At 26.6% G+C, this 9,045-nt stretch overlaps 1 non-coding gene across 1 annotated transcript; it reads left to right on the forward strand.

The window, feature by feature from the left end:
• The first annotated feature begins 2,424 nt into the window (after positions 1-2,424).
• LOC145843465 (U6 spliceosomal RNA) lies at positions 2,425-2,531 on the forward strand. The gene has a single exon (XR_014370251.1). It is a non-coding gene; the product is annotated as a U6 spliceosomal RNA (small nuclear RNA).
• Positions 2,532-9,045: the final 6,514 nt, after the last annotated feature.

The following is a 9,045-nucleotide window of genomic DNA, read 5'->3' on the forward strand; positions in this document are numbered from 1 at the left end:
AAAAAGTCGTTATATGAATCTGTGCACTCCCCTATAAGCCCTTAATAGATTATTATTTCTTTGATACAGGGGTGTTTGATGTGTGTGAAAATGAAAACGATACGAATCCATACAATTTAAAATCGTTTTAAAATGGGGTCAAGTTGAGTTATGGCTATTAAAATTACTTCAAAAAAACTAAATAGTTTGCGAAGTGGTAAACATAACTTATTTATTACTTTTAAATCTATAATGTTTACTTTTGGCAAAATTCAGCATTCTAATCAATACAAAATAATTTTAGATTATGTATAGCGTATTCAAGTATCAAAGATTAAATAAATAACTAAACCATATGAAACTTAAATTTGTAAATTAAGTATCAAATTTTTTTTTTGAGGAAAGGATTAATTAAAAAGCGACACTCAAAAGTCAGTTTATTACGAATTTTAATTAATCTTTTTTTCTTTGCAACAACAAATCAACAAACTTGATTAATTTCTTGCTTACTAAAAAGCTTAAATTTCAACATTTTTTATCATGTGTATTTCCTTTCAGTTAAGTTCAGCTGATTATTTTCAGAAAGATTAAAACATTTTTTGGTTTTTGTTTAGAAAATCAAAAGTCTGATAACTTTTGTATACGGCCCATTTATCGATTTGCAACTTTTAAATTACTTTAAAGTACTTCGTAAAACAGTAATAAAAACTTTTATATAAAGTTAAATAAAGAAACACCAACATAATTCATCCTTTCCATGTAATACCAAAAAAATTACGATTAAAATTAAAATTTCTTGACAAAAAACCAGATAAAAACCTCGTCACAGGAAACCCGCACCTGTTTATTACGTCACTATCATTTGACTTGCAACAGCGTCGTAACTAAATGATGGCATAAACAAACAAAGTCGGTAATCTTCCGTGTTGCTATGTGGCTTTACTTTTGAGCAAATCCGTTTAAATAAATCGATTTAAACGCTCGAATCGATCGCAAAGAAAAATTTTAAGCTCGTTTGAAGCAGTCGTGTGGTTGGTTTTTGTTTTCTTTTGATTTTTCTCTGATTTTTGTACGAAAACAATAAAATACTTAAAGTTTTACTTAATAGTTTAATTGTGTCGGAAGTAGTCGTTTTAAGCTAAACTAAGTAATGTAACGGTAATTAACATTTTCATTATTTTAACTTTGTATAAATATATAAATCCGGCCGCAACAAACAGAATTGTTTATGTTCTTGATATTTTTTGCAGGTGGTTAAATTTAAAACGTTGCAGCTTTTATAAAAAATAAAATTTATTAAACAATTTAAATGTTGTATAATTTAATCTTGTATTATCAATTAAACGCTTTAAAAAGTATTAAAAAAATTTTTGTGTTAAAATATTTTTCGAAAAACTATTGTTATAATAATTTTATTTTATAAATTTTGAAAAAAAATTTTCACTTTTAATATAGCATGGATAAAACTAAATTAAATAAACTATGTAATTGAATAAAGAAAAACTTGTGTTTTGATTAGCTAATCTTGTAATATTATACTAAGCGATTAATTGTAAATAAAATAACTCTATCAGTTGAGTGTTGCTCGAATTAAACTGTAAATTTTTTTTTTCATTTAATGATTTTTATTGATGTTGCTCAAAAAATTAGTTATATAATTAACATTGCTGTAAGGGTTTTCCAATAAACAAAAGAATTGAACCATTCTTTAAATAAAAAAAAAAATATTATAACTAAAAAGGCTTGAATTGAAAGCAGTTTATTGTTTGAAATTGTATGTAAATAAATCACAGTACTGTATTAAAATTTACCAATTAAATTTTCATTTTTGTTAATAAGATATCGTTACTTCTTTGATCTAGTTTTAAATTTTAGCGGCTTATCTTACAATTGGATTCGATATCTTATTTTGTTCTTGAATTCTAACGTGTTTCAAGGTATTTTTCATGGCTTGTTTTTGTAATTACATATTGTTAAGGTATCAAAATAAGCTTCTATGACTTCAATAGATATATCACCTCTATATGTAAACTATCTTTTTATAACTAGCAATTTAGATCCTAACATTTACTAGTTTTGATTATAACTTTGTAAAAATGTAAATAAGGTTTAATATGCGCTACTTTATATCATTAAAATTTTGTAAAAACAAAAAAGTTACCTAAATAAGTGAAAGTAAAACTGAAAATTTGTTTTAAAAGAATTACTTTTCAGTAAAAATACATTAGTTTTACATATACTTATAAGAACGATGTTACTGCTATAAAATAATGGCTGCTGTATAATACATCAAACTATTTAAAAACGTAATTTAAAGTAAAAAAAAAATAATAATATACGATTCTAATAAGTGCATAATGAAGAAGCTATTACATATATGATTGATATAATTTCTAGTTATTGCCATTTAAGTGTAAATAAGTTGTTTTTTTTTTACTTGTAGTTGTACTTGCTTCGGCAGTACATATACTAAAATTGGAACGATACAGAGAAGATTAGCATGGCCCCTGCGCAAGGATGACACGCAAAATCGTGAAGCGTTCCTACTTTTTAAATAGAATTTCAAAACTAACAAAAAGCAAAGAATCATTTGATAACGCGAAACAAATCTACCAAAACGCTTTAAGCAAAAGCAACTTCCATCATAAGCTCGAATATAATCCAACAATTAATAACAACAAAGCAAAAAACAGAAAAAGAAAATGTATATTTTACAACCCACCTTTCTGTGAGTCAGTGAAAACCAAATTCGGAAACCTCTTTTTAAAACTGCTTGACAAGCACTTCCCACAATCAACAGAATTACACAAAATCTTCAATAGAAATTCCACCAAAATATCATACTGTTGTTCCCCAAACATTAAAGCACTAATAAGTGGACATAATAAGAAACTGCTAGAAAAACCACAAATAGAACCGGAGCTATGCAACTGCAGAAACAGAGAGCAATGTCCAGTAATGAATAAATGTAAATTAGAAAATGTAATATACGAAGCAATCGTCTCATCTGAGAAAAATAAGAGAATGTCATATATTGGATCCACCCGAAGAGCATTCAAAAATAGATTGTACGAACATAGAGTATCATTCCCAAAACCCAACAAGAGGAAACCCGCCAACTGCACACAACTCGCCAACTATATGTGGAAATTATATGAAAAAGGCGAGAAACCCACTATTGAATGGAAAATTCTCCGACAGACAAAAAGCAGATTTAAACCAAACTTCATGTACTCGATATGTAACCTTGAAAGACTGTTTATAGCAAATGCTAACCAGAGAAAAATCCTTAATAAAAGAAATGAACTAGTCACCCAATGCCCTCATTACCCTAAGGAATACTTTTAGTTTATTTTTTATCGCATTAGCTTAGTTTATTTAGTTTATGTCATTCTATTTAATTATATTGTTACATTGTATTTATGTTTGTATTGTGTAAAGATTTTGTTTTAAAGTTACAACATTCCCGTAAAAAGACCATTTCTGTTCTCTAAAAATCCCCTACAAATCTTAGTATTTACATTTTTTCAAAATCTTAATATATTAAATGCTTAGTAAATAAACTTTCAAAATATATAAAATCTATAGTTAATAAATTATTTAAACCAAACTTACCTATATTGCATTTTAATTTAACTTAGCTTTAAAATTTAACTTTTGTAAACTACATATTATTTAAAACTCATATTTCAAATGTAAATATTATTTTCATTTATGTGTGTATTTTTATTTTCCAATTCATCGCCCTGTATACTTTTGTTTTCAGCTTTTTTTAGCGTCTGATGAACTGCTCTGCAGGGAAACGGCGTAACGCAATAAAAGTTTAACAATAAGTTTATATAATTCATATCTCCCACCAAGGATTGATAACTCTGTCTAGTTCTGTTTTTGTATCAAAAAAGCCTTTGCTCACTACTGGTTGGAGCACTCTTAAACTGCAGCATGACCCACAGCAGCGATTAATTAATTTTAATCGATTTTAAGCACTCCCTAAAAACCATCCCAATCACCAACAAGACTCTGTTCATGACCAAAATGTACCACCAAACGGCAAAGTTCATCAACAGGATGCGATGGAAAGTTTTCTTTCTCGACAGAGACGAAGCAACCCAACCACCTGATGAATTTGCCAATATTTACAACAGCCGAAGATCAGCACCTGAATCAGACAAACTCAAAGCCTTTGAAAACGACCTATACGAAATCATCAGAAACCTCAAGTTCTCAAAATTCAGATCAAAGTACCAAAAGACTCTAAACAAAGACATAAAAAAGCTACTGAATAAGAAAATAATTATAGTCTTTTCAGATAAAACATCAAACTTATACTATATGAATGCAAATAAATACAAGAAGCTAATAAAAAATAGCATAACTAGCGAATATTCAATTGACAACGAAAATACCATTAATAACATTAACAACGAAGCAGCACAAATCCTAAGTAAACAAATGAGCTTAAAGAACAAAAAAGTTCCAAAATATGAAGTCAATGAAGCATTCCTTTCTATTAAAGACCATAAAGCGAACTTTCCACACGATATCAAATGTAGAACAATTAATTCATCTAAAACCCACTTAGGCAAACTGTCAAGAACCATCCTACAAAAACATTTAACAACCATAAGAAAAAAATCCATGCTTAGCCAATGGAAAAACTCTGGAGAAGTGATAAATTGGTTCGAAAAAATCAACAACAAAAACCACAAATCCTTCGTTAATTTTGACATTAAGAACTTCTACCTAACTATTAAAAGAAAGCACTTAATAGATGCAATCAACTTTTCCAACTCTTATTCAAGGTTCACAGAGTTTGAGATAGAGACAATTTTGCACACATGCAGATCAGTAATGTTTTACGATAATAATATGTGGAAAAAAACCAACTCCGATGACAACTTCGATGTACCTATGGGATCATTTCACGGCGCCGAAATATGTGACCTTGTAGGTTTATACCTATTACACCATTTGTCTACGATTATAAACATTGAGTCAATTGGACTCTACAGAGATGATGGACTTGCCGTTATCAATCAAACAAACAAGAGTAATATTTGCAAAATAAAAAACAAGATTACAAAAAAACTAGCAGACATAGGATTCGACATTACAATTAGCGCAGGTGAAACCTCCACCAACTTCTTAGACATACATTTAAACCTCCTAACTGATGATTATTGCCCATATGTAAAGCCAAACGCAAAGACCATCTATATTGACAAAGATTCTAACCATCCTAGAACAATTAAGAAAAATATCCCAAAAATGATCGAAAATAGAATTTCAAAACTAACAAAAAGCAAAGAATCATTTGATAACGCGAAACAAATCTACCAAAACGCTTTAAGCAAAAGCAACTTCCATCATAAGCTCGAATATAATCCAACAATTAATAACAACAAAGCAAAAAACAGAAAAAGAAAATGTATATTTTACAACCCACCTTTCTGTGAATCAGTGAAAACCAAATTCGGAAACCTCTTTTTAAAACTGCTTGACAAGCACTTCCCACAATCAACAGAATTACACAAAATCTTCAATAGAAATTCCACCAAAATATCATACTGTTGTTCCCCAAACATTAAAGCACTAATAAGTGGACATAATAAGAAACTGCTAGAAAAACCACAAATAGAACCGGAGCTATGCAACTGCAGAAACAGAGAGCAATGTCCAGTAATGAATAAATGTAAATTAGAAAATGTAATATACGAAGCAATCGTCTCATCTGAGAAAAATAAGAGAATGTCATATATTGGATCCACCCGAAGAGCATTCAAAAATAGATTGTACGAACATAGAGTATCATTCCCAAACTCAACAAGAAGAAACCCGCCAACTGCACACAACTCGCCAACTATATGTGGAAATTATATGAAAAAGGCGAGAAACCCACTATTGAATGGAAAATTCTCCGACAGACAAAAAGCAGATTTAAACCAAACTTCATGTGCTCGATATGTAACCTTGAAAGACTGTTTATAGCAAATGCTAACCAGAGAAAAATCCTTAATAAAAGAAATGAACTAGTCACCCAATGCCCTCATTACCCTAAGGAATACTTTTAGTTTATTTTTTATCGCATTAGCTTAGTTTATTTAGTTTATTTCATTCTATTTAATTATATTGTTACATTGTATTTATGTTTGTATTGTGTAAAGATTTTGTTTTAAAGTTACAACATTCCCGTAAAAAGATCATTTCTGTTCTCTAAAAATCCCCTACAAATCTTAGTATTTACATTTTTTCAAAATCCTAATATATTAAATGCTTAGTAAATAAACTTTCAAAATATATAAAATCTATAGTTAATAAATTATTTAAACCAAACTTACCTATATTGCATTTTAATTTAACTTAGCTTTAAAATTTAACTTTTGTAAACTACATATTATTTAAAACTCATATTTCAAATGTAAATATTATTTTCATTTATGTGTGTATTTTTATTTTCCAATTCATCGCCCTGTATACTTTTGTTTTCAGCTTTTTTTAGCGTCTGATGAACTGCTCTGCAGGGAAACGGCGTAACGCAATAAAAGTTTAACAATAAGTTTATATAAATAAGTTATTATTTTGTTGAAAACAGTAGAGGTTTTTCACTTTAACTGGTCTTTCATTTTGTTTAAATTTATTTGTAAGACCCTAAAACTAACATTTTGTTTAAAATCTATGGAAAACTAAATTTCTCAAAAAAGAAAAAAATAAGATAAAAATAAGTACTTTAAAGTTACAGCTTATTTTTGAAAGAATGACACTTAAAAACTTCCAGGTTTAAAATAGAAAAAATTAAATTTTTTTCAGTTTGAAATTCTTCAAATTATTTTGTAAATCTTGGACGTATTAAAATTGTCATATACTTCTTAAACTTAAAGATGTTAACCTTTTGATGAACTTTTTTTCTTTACATTATGGGTAGTCAAAGTGTGCATAGAAATTGATTTAGTGTGCACAGAAAATTTAAAAATGTTTAAATTACTTTCTATATGACATTTATTTCGTCTTTTCTCTAAAAAGCTTACTGTAGCATATAATAACAGTTCTAAAACCCATATTTGTATATAAAGCTCTCAATATATAAATAAAGTGTATTCTTTGATAATATTTACATATTTTTCAGTCAAGTGTGCACAAATTTACTTTTCAGTAATTTAGTGTGCAGAGCTTTTAAAAAGGTTAAATACACTGATTAACATATACATATGTCTTATATTTCGAAGATTTATTTTTCAAATTATTTTTAGCTTTAAGTTTCAATTTCAAAATTTTTTAACATGTTATATATTTTCTTTTTCTTTTAAGATTAGTAAAACTTTACCGTAAATTGTTTAAAGGTTATAAAAATACTTAAATGCTACAAAAAACTGTTTCCTAAAATTGCATTAATTTTGGACGTTTTGTTCTAGGCTTAACAATTTTTTTCTGTTCCACAAAAATCCTTTAATTCTCTCACTTTTGATTTTGCAATCAATTGTTTTACTTTCCTCTAAGTTAATTTTCTCGTTTCTTTTTTTGCTGGATATTAATGAATTATGTTGTTTGTTTTTGTTACATGTATATACTGAAAAAAGGACCATAAAAGTGTAATAATTATTTACAAAGCTTAAAATTATTTGCTTTGTTTTTTGGTTATTATTACTGTTTAAAAGTATATTTTGAAAATATTAAGATTTTAAGTCATATGTAAAATTTTTTTAAAGAATAAGTAAATTTTAAGATTACTTTTGTAATTTACTTGTAAAGTAAGAAGAAAAGCATTTTTATTCTTGATGAAGTAATCTAAGTTTTATTTTCTGTTTATATTAGTTGTATTATCGATAAAAAATTGTGTTGGTTTTAGTTCACTTATTGTTACTTAATTCGTTTTTGTTTCAAGACACTTAATAAATTATTTTACACCAACTAGACTGGTCTGATTATTCATAACATTTCATTTTAAACATTTTATGTTATAAGTTATGTAAAATAAAATAAATGTGTCTTTTGATATCTTTCTAATAGTTTATTAGCTTGAAAAGCTGTATGATTTTTTATATAATCCTTTAATACAAGTTTACTTTTATCTAATTTTTTTCTCTAGATGAGTCTCTACTTTAAAAAAAAACAATGAACTATTTTTTACTTATTTTACAACTATTGAAAGTTTGAAAACTTGAACTTTATTTTAAAATTACAGTTTATACTAGTTTAATTTGCATTAACGATTGATAAAAATAAATTTTATATTCTCTTTATATAAAAACTCTTATAAACTTTACACTTTTGATAGTGCAATTTTAGTTTAGTTTTAAACTGAGTTGCAAAATAATGTTTCATAAAAATTATTATAACTAATCAAACACACTTTGTAGCTTATTTGATTCATTAAACTAAATTGCCATTTAAAAAGCCTGGTAAAATTTAGTTTCATACAACTGTTTTTACTTTGTTTTAATTAAAATAAAACCAATAGATATTCATAACAAGTTAACATAAGCACAAATTAGTTTTTATACAATTTTTTTAAAACGATTTTAAATCTTTAAATACAAAACTTATGTTAATTACAAAACATTATTTACTATTATTAAATCTATTAATAAAAGTACAACTTACATAACAAAGAAATTTAAATGTTCTTTTGCGTAGTAGTTTTATTGTACTTTATATTAAACAGGAAAATATGTTTATTTACTTGAATACAATTAAACTCCCACTAAAAAGAAATATTTGCAGATACAATAAAATTTTACTAATAAAATAAAAAGTAAATAATATTTTTTAAAACAACTATTTATCTTGTTTAAAATCCTTTTTGAAACTTAAATTAAATTGTTAACAAACGTGCTTATGTCATCAACACTATTTGTTGTATAACATCGTAAATTATTTTTTATTTAAATTTATTTGATATAAAGTTGACTTCTAGTTCATTTTATTTTAAAAATAATGCCTTGTTGAAGAAGTTTAACAAAAAAGGTTAAAACTTCTTACTAAATATATTTAATGAACCAATTAAAAAAACTCAAGTCTAGTTTGTTACCCTATTTTATAAGTTGCAATAAAAATTAACCTTATTCTACT

The sequence above is a fragment of the Thalia democratica genome, chromosome 8 (genome assembly GCF_965202585.1).
Source record: "Thalia democratica chromosome 8, ktThaDemo2.hap1.1, whole genome shotgun sequence".
Taxonomy (NCBI): domain Eukaryota; kingdom Metazoa; phylum Chordata; class Thaliacea; order Salpida; family Salpidae; genus Thalia; species Thalia democratica.